Genomic DNA, 12,559 nt, shown 5'->3' with positions numbered 1-12,559 from the left:
GACTACAGGTTAATATCCGCGCGAGAATAGCCATCGCAAATATGCTATGCTGGTCCATTAATAACCTGACTGTTGAATGCAGACATGCATTGTGTTGTACAGGTGCCGGATGTAAGCTTGTGAAATGGAGTTCCATTTCTGTTACACTTGTTCCGTCAATAAAGGTACGGTTAATGCCGTTTGTGAATGATTCTGGAGTTGACGTCCAATGATGTCCCATACGTGCTCGATTAGGGACAGATCGAGCAGGCCAAGGCAACATGTCGACATTCTGTAGATCACGTTGGGTTACAACAGCGGCATGGGGGCGAGCATTATCCCGTTGTAAAACACCCCCGGGAATGCTGTTCATGAATGGCAGCACAACAGGTCGAATCACCGAACGGACGTACACATCTGCAGTCAGAGTGCGTCGGATAACCACGAGAGTGCTCCTGCTGTCCCCAAAACCAGAACTCCCGGTGTAGGTGCAGTGTGTCGACGTCACGCCGCAGACAGGTGGAATGCAGGCGCTCACATAGCCTCCTTCTAACCAACACACGGCCATCACTGGCACCAAGGCAGAACCGGCTTTCATCGGGAAAAAATAACGGACCTCCACTCGATCCTTCAACCAGGTCTCTCTTGACTTCACTGAAGTCGCAGACGACACGGAAACGTCCGGAGCCCAGTCTTCTTGCGAGCGTACATTCGCATGCACAGTGGAGACATTCCTTGCCAAGTCGTTTTGCAATAGCGCAGAAGGAAAATCCACTTTCACGTAGCCCTATTATATGGCCTCGTTCAACCGCAGTGAGCTGTTGATACATACTGGCCTCTTCGTCGTCGTAAAGGCATTCTTGACCCACTCACAGTCACTCCCTCCAATCTCACAGGTAATTAACGCTCTCGTACAGTACAGTCCGTATTTAAAGCAAACCTGATGTGCAACGTCATGAGGCCGCTACTAGCGCCACGCTAATGCGATTTGCGGAAAATTTGAAATCAACGTCATCTTTCAGATGTATGAACACGCTTACCAACTTTCGTTAGTCCAACACAATCCCTTCTTGGTGCTTGGATTTTTTTTTTCCGCCAGTGTGTTTGAAAACGACTTGCAAGAATTTCAAATACATTTTCAATTACGCGCCGTGCTCGCGACAATGGGTAATTTAATATTTTTCTTCTTTTGTCAAACCTTTGTCCGCATATGGTTTCATCAGATGTTTCGCCAACATAAAGGTTTCATCACCTATGAATGTGTATGGTAATGCGTAGTTCGTGCCAGTCGGTGTAGTTTCTGGGAGCAAATGAAAAGTGTTCTTTTCAAAACTGTCATAGAAACTGATAGCATACAAAATTCCACTGTTCGAGACTTTTCCATTGGTACCTGTGTGCACCATTAAGAACTCATAATTAGCATTTGCTGTGGCGCAGAGGACTGAGCTGAATGTACCTTTGTAGTTGTAGTTGAATGATACATTGTTATGGGGATTGGTAATCATTACATGCTCAATCAATCAATCAATCAATCAATCAATCAATCAATTAATCAATCAATCAATCAATACTGATCTGCATTTAGGGCAGTCGCCCAGGTGGCAGATTCCCTATCTGTTGTTTTCCTAGTCTTTTCTTAAATGATTTCAAAGAAATTGAAAATTTATTGTACATCTCCCTTGGTAAATTATTCCAATCCCTAACTCCCCTTCCTATAAATGAATATTTGCCACAATTTGTCCTCTTGAATTCCAACTTTATCTTCATAGTGTGATTTTTCCCACTTTGAAAGACGCCACTCAAACTTATTCGTGCTTTCCGTTTGTTGCATCACAGCAATTATAGAAATTCAATTTATCATTGAAAACCTTAGCAACTGACTTCCATTCCTCTTCGGTACATGGAAACTGAAATAAACCGGAAATGAGTAATCAATCGTCATGATAATTTTAATTTAAGATTGATATAGGTCACAGTATTTTTAACATATATAAACTTATAACTAAGGTTCGGATGTTAAGGAATAGTCATTTTTCCTTCCTAAGGTCATTTACCCGAAATATGAAAATTAACTCTCAATGATGGGTACCTGACCCCATTTAAAACAATTTTATCTTGCATATAAATCCATATTTCGGCCATTTTTATTGCTTTGGTCATATTTTCTCATTTTAGTGATATAAACCAAATCATACCGAGCTCGATAGCTGCAGTCGCTTAAGTGCGGCCAGTATTCAATATTCGGGAGATAGTAGGTTCGAACTCCGCTGTCGGCAGCCCTGAAAATGGTTTTCCGTGGTTTCCCATTTTCACACCAGGCAAATGCTGGGGCTGTACCTTAATTAAGGCCACGGCCGCTTCCTTCCCACTCCTAGCCCTTCCCTGTCCCATCGTCGCCATAAGACCTATCTGTGTCGGCGCGACTTAAAGCAACTAGCAAACAAAAAAAAAACATGGCACTACAGCCCTTGAAGGGCCTTGGCCTACCAAGCGACCGCTGCTCTCCCCGAAGGCCTGCAGATTACGAGGTGTCGTGTGGTCAGCACGACGAATCCTCTCGACCGTTATTCTTGACTTTCTAGACCGGGGTCGCTATCTCACCGACAGATAGCTCCTCAATTCTAATCACGTAGGCTGAGTGGACCTCGAACCAACCCTCAAGTACAGGTAAAATCCCTGTCCTGGACGGGAATCGAACCCGGGGCCTTCGGGTAAGAGGCAGGCACGCTACTCCTACACCACGGGGCCGGCTTTAATGATATAAGGTCATATTATTAGTTATATTTTCAGAATATATATTCATATTGAGCCGTCATTTCTAACAAGGTAGATGTTATCTGCTTTGATTTTCAAACACAGAATTTCAAAATACTGTAGTAGATGTATTTTTCTTTATTTTCCCCAAAAAGATACGTAGCGGGTTTAGAAAACATTGTTTCGAGAAAGAAATACTGTATGAACATACCCCAACAGATATCAAAAAGAATTCTAATTCTTCATTTTTTGTTATTTTTTTAGGAAAACAGAATGAGAATTGCGCCATAGTGCTGCGACACTGAATGAATGTATAAGGTTTTCATTTACCTGTTGTAGCTCTGTCCGTTTGCATGCTTAAATGTGTCTGCTATATTATCGCGTATCTTTTCTTGATACCTTTATTATCAGTAGTACTCTGACACTTGCTAACTATCCCTAAAAAGCTTGTTATATTTAACATTTTTAGGTCATAATTTGTTTAGTTTTTAGGGCATGTTTTGTACATCTTTAGGTCATAAACTTCCGAAACCTATTTATAACATATACATTGTCATTGTGATGAGTTTTAAGCCAGGAGATCACTAGGATTATCTGGCTGTCAAATGCTGACGTTCAGTTCGGTAATGGAAAATATTTTCCAACTACCTTAGCAGGGGCACCACGGGCATTATATCGGGAACCATAAAATCTACCCCCACTTCTTGGCTACCAGTTCTGAGCCATATTCCTCCACCTCACCTACTGAGAAAGAATGCCTTGTTGCATGAGTACCAGAAGCTGTCGAGGAATTCCAATCTGCCAATTCATGGAGATATACCCTACGCCTTGAACAACAGACTTCGGTCCAGAAATCCACCAATAAGGACTGCCAAAATCCTGGTTGACAAATTCAGCCTGCAGCAGGATTGGTTTCAAGAATGGACTTCTATAGCTCCAGCTGAGTATCAGAACTTTCCCTGTATAACAAGTATACCAAAAGGATTTGACCTACATCGCAAAACCTGGACAACCCTCAATCGTATCAGGACAGGCCATGGAAAGTGCACTGACTTCCTCTATAAATGGGGCAAACTTTCCTCCCCGGAATGTAGCTGCAGTGCCCCTAAGCAAACAGTTCGTCATATAGTGGAACAGTGCCCCCTAAGTGCTTATCAGGGTAGCCCAAAAGACTTTCTTGACCCAAATCCTTCTTGTATAGACTATTTGCAGAGCTTGATGGTGACATTGTAACCTACATAGTGTACTGTATATTTAATTTGTGATTGTGTGTTTTTTATTTTTAATGTCATACGCAAAATAAATAAATCAATAACATATACATGTAATTTTATGTGTATTGTAGCCTAATTTAAACCAATGTATCAAATGAATCGAATAATATAATGCTGAATCTCTCGATACATGATTTCCATTCACTATAAATATTTTTCCTTCTAATAGGGTGTGGACAGTGTGGAACTTCGCAATATCAGTATTGATGACGGCGCTGTTTCTACATCTACTTCTTCTGAAACACAGGCGAGAGAATTCGCTTCTTCCAGTGATCTTAAATCAGAGTCACCACGAACACATTACAACCAACTTAAAACACGTAAGAGAAAGACTTTACAAGCGAGTCAACGAGAACTCATTGGATTGGCTGCCGAAACATTAAAACGGTGGAATAACAGAAAAAAATATTGGGGACAAGAAAGATGAATGTGATGTGACAGGAAAAAAAGTGGCTGTAGATTTAAGGCAAATGGACAAGGTACAGAGACTGATAGCCGAAAAAATTATTAGTGAAGTGATGTTTTATGGAAAAGCAGGTTTACTGCAGATTAATAATTCATTCACGCCAAAGTAATCACAACCAATGGCCTATCATTCATCGCTAGGACGAACTGCCCACGAAGCTAAAGACGTTAGCACTATTCACGACAAAGTTATGACAGAATTAGGACCTGTCATTGCTTTTGAAAATACATTGTAAAGCACTTGTGAAGTGATTTTTATTGTGATTTTAATTTTGAATTGTTTCATTTACTTCTTCCTTTTTTTTAGTTCCGTTTGGGCCTGCTATGGACCACGTGGTTCTTATCTCTAGCAGCTTTCTTATTTGACCAGTACTCCTTCATTCTTGCACTGTGAATGTCTTTTCGCTCCTGAGTCCATTTCACGCCTCCTCCCGGACGTACTGTTTTTTTTTGTTTTTGTTTTTTTCTGTTAGTGACTGGAGAGAGTTTGATGTTCTGATCAACGTTCTGTACCTATTCCTGTCATAAATTTCACTGGGAGCAATGTCCAATTCTTGAAGGTCTTTTCTGACGAGTCTTGCCCACTTGGCATTAGTCGCTTTAGTGTGGAAGATTCTGGAGGTGAGTCTCTGATTGTCCATTCTCACGACATGACCGCAGAAGTTCAATCTCCTCTTCCTCACAGATGTTGTAATGCTCTCCAATTGTTGGTACAGTTCGTTGTTGTGCCTGATTCTGTACTTGCCTTTTTCTTTAATAGGGCCCATGATTTTTCTCAGGATCTTCCTTTAATAATCTAACAATCTTATAAACTGTGATCGATAAAATGTGTATATGATTTATAAAAAAGAAGTTCTTACCTTAAGATATTTCCCTTTTGGTTTCCTGTAAATAGCACAACATGTCTCAGGAATTATTTTACTCAGGACCTGAGGTGATATTTTGGAAGAAAATTTTAGGTCTTGCGAGGTATCTCAGTGTCACCACTAGTCTTTCTTTTGTACTCATTGCTTCTCTCATAATTGTATCTTGTTTTTTGTTTTTGTTTTTAATTTCAGGGCCTATCAATTCTAGCAAAATATAAAATGTTTGAACATCCATCCTAAAATAATAAAATCTTCTGGAGCAGTATCCGCCAACTCCGTTAAAAGTGAAACGTGGGAGTAGTTAACTCTCTTTGTTAACCATGTTTTAGATCACAGTCTTTTTCCTTCGATTTTTCATCAAACACCAAGAACTATCCCAATAGCAAGCATTTCGTCTGCTGAAGGTTCGGACGCCATGTTATTTCCACCAAACTAGCAATACATATCGGCGTGTGTAGGCCCATGGAGACAAGAGACTAGTATCTATAGAATCCGCCTTATGAGACAATCTGATACATATCTCAATGTGTATAGCCCGGTAAAAAGAAGACGCTCGACATTAGCTCAATTCGTTCGTTCATTCCTGTTCTCAATTTGAAGGTGGAGTACGCCGTTCGGAAATCTTCGGCTTACCCCGTACACGTTCGGATGTTGAAGCCGCAGTACGCCGGCATGGGGTAACCTAGGAATAACGTCGAGATTCAGTCTGTTCGCAAGCTTACGAATAATAATATTGTTATTTGCTTTTTATGTCCCACTACTTACTTTTTACGGTCTTCGGAGACGCCGAGGTGCCGGAATTTAGTCCCGCGGGAGTTCTTTTACGTGCCAGTAAATCTACGCAAGTTTACGTGGAAACATGTCAGATAACAGTTTGCACGCAGCTCTTGAAATTATTTGCCAAAAAGAAGAGAAGAAGGAAAGCACGTTCTACTTCGTACGGTATTTATTAGTGAAAGAACTTTTAAGACATTGCCACATATGGTGCAATACTGTTACAGTAACTGTCGAGTCATCGTATGGATTTAGAAGTATGAGATAATTTAGGGAGATCCTAGTTTGCCTCAGGCTATTTCAACATAATTTATAATACTTGGAAGCTGGGTTTGTGTGATCTCATGGGCTGTTTTTAACCATGATGTGGGTGTTATACCATGTGATAACTAATGTCTATATAAAGAGCAGGATCCTATAGCGGTCAGTCAGTTGGATGGAAAGGCTTGCCATGGAGTGTTGTAGTTAGTTGGATGGAGCCTTGGATGATGGAGTCATATGGAACGTGAGGCCACAGTTGGATACAGTGCCTTGTCATCAGGAGTACTACTGAGATAATAGTGACATGGATACGTAATCGTCAGTGACCAAATGGATTAAATGTTCAGAATGTGTTTCGTGTATCTGTTCGGTCGAGTTCTGTGTCAGTTCGGTGACAGCCGAATATTGAGTCGTCGTAATACAGACTAACAGTTATCAGCGAATTACTTGTAAAGTTGATTTTGAAATGTGATTATATTTTCAAGCCATGCTATATCTCGTGTGTGAAACTAAAAGGATACTTCACCAAATTAGGTTTGGGTTACCTACAGCTGATACCAATTCAAAGGAATACGTCGTAATAACACTCAAAGTGTTCAAGGTACTGTTAAGTGAAACAGCGAGGGATACATTTCTTATACCGGTACAACTTTTAAATGTACGGTGAAGAGGATTTAAAATTTAATGCCTAGAGTTTCTTTCTGTTGTAATTTCAGGGTTTTATATTATCTTTTAAATTACCGCAACAAATCTTACCATTCAAACTCTAAATTTAAAGAATATATTTTGTTTAGTATCAAACACAATTAATTGTTTTATTTCAATGGTAGATCAGATAACCTCAAATTTTAGTTGGGAAACCAAACGACAATGTCCTTTTCCCAGAACCTATTGTTATGCTGTCAATGTAAGCTTGTTACCCTACACCCTAGAGATATACAAGCTTCTCATTCTATTATCGTTATATGTATTTGTAGCTGGCGCCCATCAACAATTGTATGTGTAAGTAAGCAGGTAAGTACCTACTAAGTGAGATTACATAGCCCGACGATCGAGCATTTTACTTCATAAATATTTTAATTCTATTTCATTTCAAATTATTGAGCAAGCAGAACACTACTCCTGTGTCGGAAGTCACCCATAACAAATAGTGCTGCTTTCCTTTGAACTTTTCCAGTTCTCGTATCAAGTAATCCTGCTGAGGGTCCCATGCACTGGAGCCTGCGGTCTTACCAGAGACTTATACGCCCTCTCCTTTACATCCTTACTACAACCCCTAAATACTCTCATAACTATGTGAATAGATCTTAACTTTTCCTAACAACTTCGTTAATATGATTACCCCAATGAAGATTATTAAGATCACTCTGATCATCAAGATTATTATCTCTTCGAGTTTATACTTTCTTCAGATCGTTTCAAAAGTTTATTCGCTTCGGAACAACCTTTTTCAGTTGCTTCATCAGTAAATCGTAGGCACAATTTTTCTTATTCGGATCTAAATAATATTTCTTCGACTTAAATTAATTTACCAGGCAAGTGTTTGCCTGTATATATCAATGAATTTGGATTTTAAAATAAAGATCGAGGTAGCACATTAAAATCGCTCATTATGCAGTTGAAACTCAAGTTGAAACTGAACGCGAAAAATCACCACACGCGTTACAAATTATTTCAAGCAGACTTCTCGCATGCCATGCCCAAGACTGCGCATGCCTACACGCTCTGTTTGCACCGCCTCACATCTGCGCTAGCAAATCGTCTAGCATGGAGTGGCGTGTGTGGCCGCTTTAAACGTATATCACCGTATATCTTATAGGCAATGTTTGGGCCTGTATTCTCCAGTATTCAGTAGTACTGATAGTTCGAGAAAATAGTTAAACGAGTTCCAGCAGTTCCCACACTTATTAAAAAGTGATGGCACACTCCAGTAATGAATATTCTACTAATAAATATTTAGTTTGTTCTAGTTTATTGCTTCAAATGTCAACAGTTCCGGATATCCCTGTCATTTTGTGATCCCCCCACTATTCTTGATCATGCGTGGGAAGCTTGCATATCTTAGCACAGAGCATGTACGTCTTGCGTCATACATATATAGTACAGGAATACATATTTCAAAAGACTGTTCACAAAGCGTGAATGACTATAAGGATCCTGAACTTTTTTCTTTTTTTTTTTTTTGCTAGTGGCTTTACGACGCACAGACACAGATAGGTCTTATGGCGACGATGGGATAGGAAAAGTCTAGGAGTTGGAAGGAAGCGGCCGTGGCCTTAAGTAACTTACAGCCCCAGCATTTGCCTGGTGTGAAAATAGGAAACGACGGAAAACCATCTACAGGGCTGCTGACAGTGGGATTCGAACCCACTATCTCCCGGATGCAAGCTCACAGCAGCACGCCTCTAACCGCACGACCAACTGGCCCGGTCCTAAACTTTTACAATTAGGCGATGATAACCGAGAATATTAAAATTATTCTATAGCAAGGAAACTCTAGATGGGCTATCATTTAGGAGTAGTACAAGTGATAATTTAAGATTGTCACCGAATCTTTTAAAATGCCCAATATAATTTTTCCAGAGACGTGTGCTGGATTCCAAGCTTTTTAAAGATTTCCCACGTTCGCTTAGGTACACTGCTTCTGCTTCCAGTCCGGCTCTGTGGCTAAATGGTTAGCGTGCTGGCCTTTGGTCACAGGGGTCCCGGGTTCGGTTCCCGGCAGGGACGGGAATTTTAACCATCATTGGTTAATTTCGCTGACACGAGGGCTGAGTGTATGTGTTGTCTTCATCATCATTGCATCCTCATCACGACGCGCAGGTCGCCTACGGGTGTCAACTCAAAAGACCTGCACCTGGGGAGCCGAACATGTCCTCGGGCACTCCCGGCACTAAAAGCCTACGCCATTTCATTTTTTTTTTTTTTTTTACTGCTTCCAAATCCATATAGCCTATATACTGTAAAATAAGAGTTTTGTCTGTACACTGCTCAGAATTTAAAAAGGGTGCTGTTTATATATCGGTCTTGTCCACAGTAAGAAGAAAATGCACTTTTTAATTTTCCGTAAAGTCTGTCTGTCTGTCTGTCTGTCCGTCCACGCATCACGAGAAAACGGCTGAAGAGAATTTAATGATAATCGGTATGAAAAGTCGGAGAATATGTGGCTACAATCTAGGCTATAAATAATTGTATTCACGCTGAGTGAAATGTTAGTTTAGGGGAAGGCCTGAAATTTAATTTCTCAAATATTTACATTATTAGTAGTCCTGTCGATAAATACTGCATAACTGAAGTTGTATAGAATTAAATTTCCGAGCATTTACGTCTTATACTTTTTTTTTACCGTACCGGCTATGATAACAGAGGTATTCATGAATTTGTATTTTTGTTCCTGAGCCCTTATCAACGCCGAGCCACGAGAAAATGGATGAACAGAATTTAATGAAAATCGGTATAGGCCTATAGAGTCGGGAAATAAGAAACTACAGTCTAAGCTGTAAACAATTTTATTCACCCTGGGTGAAATGGTAGTTTACGGGAAGGCCTAAAATTTAATTCTTAAATACCCATGTTATCGGTCCTATCGAAAAGTAGCCTACTACATAACATAATTTATAGAGAATACAATTTCCGAACATGTATGTCTTGTACAGTTTTACCCTACAGACTATGATAAGAGTGGTATTTGAGAATCGGAAGAAAACTGAATGTGAAGGCCTACAATATCGATATCGAAAGCCCATAAAATTGATCAACAATAACATTACGTTGACTACTGTTTATTGTGATGTTCTTTGTATGGCTTTTAGTGTCGAGAGTTTCCGAGGCCACGTTCGGCACGTCAAGTGCAGGTCTTTTGATTTGACGCCCGTAGGCGACGTGTGCGTCGTGATGAGGATGAAATGATTATGACGACGACACATACATGTGCGCCCATATGAGAGTTTCTAGACGAGGGCCCAGACCTGGGGGTACGTAGCAATTTTAATATTTTGGAAGATAAATGGCGATTTCTATTCTGCGGTAGAATAACCCACGGTATCCCCTGCCTGTTGGTGGGGGACTGTACTACCGCTTTTACGTAATACTGACTTTTCAATATGACTGTTAGCTCTTCGATTTTTCCTGATGCTTGGAAATATTCGAAAATTACTCCTATTCCCAAAACTGGTGAACTTAGCTTAATCAGTAATTATATATCAGTAACTATATTGTCAACTCCTGCAAAGCTATTTGAAAATATTCTTTTTGAACGTATAATGAGTCATGTAAAACCCATTATTTCTATTCGTCAGCATGGTTTCATGCCAATGCGTTCTACCACCACAAATTTAATCCAATTTTCAGAGTATATTTCAGAGCATTTGGATGAGAGAGGCCAAGTTGATGTTGTATTTACTGACTTTCAGAAAGCGTTTGACAACGTAGATCATGATATACTTTTAAAGAAAATTGACTCCTTGAATTTCTCTCAGGGCTTTTACTCCTTGATAAGGCCTTACCTAGTTAACAGAAGACAATATGTGTGTTATAAAGGATATTCATCTCACAACTTTATAGCCAATTCAGGTGTACCACAGGGCTCAAATCTAGGACCTTTACTGTTTCTAATTTATGTTAATGATGTTGTAGATGTCGTGTGTAAGTCTGAAATATTACTCTTTGCCGATGATCTGAAGGTATTTTCTGCAATTAAATCCACTGATGACTGTAAGAATTTACAAAACGATCTAAATGCTATATCATTGTGGAGTAAAGAAAATAAATTACCATTCAATGTAAATAAATGTGTTAAAATGTCTTTCACAAGATGTCGCCAGCATATCGGGTATACTTACAACATCAACGGTTCCGTCTTGAAGGAAGTCAAACAAAAGATGGATTTAGGTATTCAGTTCAATATAGATTTGAAATTTGGAAGTCATATTGAATATATAGTTAATAAAGCTTATAGAAATTTGGGTTTCATATTTCGAAATTCCTTAAATTTTCAACGTACAGCGTTATTTATTTTATACAACTCATTAATAAGACCGAAACTAGAATATGGTTCTATTATCTGGAGTCCTTCAGACACTAAGTACATCAAATTAATTGATAAAGTACAAAAGCAATTCTTAAAGTATGTGTACTGGAAACAGTCACACGAGTACCCGACATTTCTGTCCTACTCCACAATGTTATCACACTTTGGTGTTAAAACTTTGGAACAAAGACGTAAAAAATCCATGATGTTATTTTTGTATAAAATATTGAATAGTAAAATTGATGATGAAAAGTTACTTGGAAGGATACCATTTTACGTTCCTCGGAAGTCTGGCAGGTTCAAGAATTTGTTTTACATGAAAAAATACCGCACAGAAGCCCATAAAAATTATCCTCTTAATAAAATTCTGAAACTTTATAATACATTAAATCAGGGGCGTATTCTCCTTGAATGCAAGGCATTCATTGCATGCGTTATGATAACACAAAGAACTGTCTGATTTACGATTTTAGGTTGTTTCAGGTCAAATATTAACGATTTCATCTCTCAGAAGTTCAAAAGGCCCGCTCAACTGTACTGGTTCCGTTGCTTGACTACGTGTGGTGCTGGTGTAGTCTCGCCGTCTACTCCACTCTCGGAAGAAAGAGACAGCAAATGGAGGAGTTAACGACGTAAGGCATTCAATCTTAAATTTGCATTCAGTGGCAGACGTAGTTCTGAAACCCTCAAAACGATGTCGCTGCAATTGAAACTTGGTCAGAATTTGTCACCCCATACCCGTGCTACCCTCTGCCATCTGTTAGCAACTTGGAGAAAGTCGACATGTTTACAGCGAACGGGACACACAGATTACCCCCTAGCGAGAACCCAACGTGACGAAACTGACCAATGCCACTGAGGTGACTTATCTCCAGTGCTTGAGTTGTGGCTAACTAGTGAGTTAATTCATTGTGTGTTTTGCTGATTAGTGAGTTCATTCTGTGTGTGCTGTTCCTGTGCTATTCGTCGTTTTCGGAGTTTTATTATATTTTGCGCAATGTGGTATTAACGATGGATGAGTCTAAAACGGATATAATTGTAAATCAGTTTGAAAGGCCATTTTCTGGCCGTTCGTTTGATGAAAAGATGCAAATAGTTAAAGCCGCGAGACCTCTACCTTTTCTCGTAAATTTCTTCTTCTTCTTCTTCTTCTTAAT

Source organism: Anabrus simplex, chromosome 13, assembly GCF_040414725.1.
Source record: "Anabrus simplex isolate iqAnaSimp1 chromosome 13, ASM4041472v1, whole genome shotgun sequence".
Lineage (NCBI taxonomy): Eukaryota > Metazoa > Arthropoda > Insecta > Orthoptera > Tettigoniidae > Anabrus > Anabrus simplex.
This window is presented reverse-complemented; position numbering follows the sequence as displayed.